Source organism: Amaranthus tricolor, chromosome 8 (genome assembly GCF_026212465.1).
Source record: "Amaranthus tricolor cultivar Red isolate AtriRed21 chromosome 8, ASM2621246v1, whole genome shotgun sequence".
Classification (NCBI taxonomy): domain Eukaryota; kingdom Viridiplantae; phylum Streptophyta; class Magnoliopsida; order Caryophyllales; family Amaranthaceae; genus Amaranthus; species Amaranthus tricolor.
Window position 1 is genome coordinate 18,863,738 of NC_080054.1, and position 1,102 is coordinate 18,864,839.

The window sequence follows — 1,102 nt, forward strand, 5'->3', positions numbered from 1 at the left end:
TGAGAAAGGCAACCTTGATGAATCGAAGTATCTTTCTTCGTGTGGAAATAGTAACCGTCAGTTAGCAGATTCTCTGGAGGATCCTGAAAATTGGAATTGTAAGCTTCAAATCGACTATTCATATGCCGAGTTCCGAGTTGTAACGGAGAAGTTATAGCCTTTTTTAAAATAACCGCAGGAGATGCTTCAAGAAAAAGAAAAATAAATAACATCAGCAAAGCCGCGGCTTCAAGCATGTCGCGGAATATCTTTGTCTACCCTTATTATTTAGCAGCAGAAGAATAGATGCAGGAGTCGGATCCTGATACATGCTCTACTGATGTCGCGGAAGCCTCAATACTTAGAATATTTTGGAATAAGGCAGCCCCCAAGGAGGGTCCGACTTATCGACCGCACGGATTTCCAAGGACCTGGATATCTTTGAACGAGATCATCATCAAGGCGGGTCCGACTTATAGACCCTACGGACAGGATGCTGGTTTGACCTGATCTACCTTCCTTTTCATTATCGTGCTTCGAGCCGGAGAGTTAAGGGAAAATATGATACCGTGGCATAAATGAGTTGACCCGCCAGTCAAATGAGCCACATGTATGGAAGACGCGGCTTGAATATATACTTTGATTTTTATTCTTCACTGAGGTACTTAAGGGAGTCCGACTTATAGATGTTGCGGGGAATTAAAAAAGACTTGGAATCGCTTAGAATCGCTTTCTTTGTTCTAACATGTCCCCCCTTTTCCTTCTAGGACACGGAAAGATTTTGTAATTCCATGTCTCGGATGATACTGAAAAAACGGAAGCATCTCTCCCATACTTAGAATTTTTTCACCCTAATTGGGGGCACTTGGGGGTCCGTCTTATCGACCATGCGGACATCCCAATACTTGAAATAATTTGCATCCGTTCTGGGGTGTAATTCAGGGTCCGACTTGTCGACCCTACGGCTTTAACAGAATTTTTATAACTTAGAAAATCTGTTGTCATTTTACCCCATCTTGGTAGTCCGACTTATCAATTACCCGGTCATAATCAAGATCTAATACTTAGAAAGTAATTTTCAATATTTCCCCTCATAGAGGGTCCGACTAATCGACTTCACGGA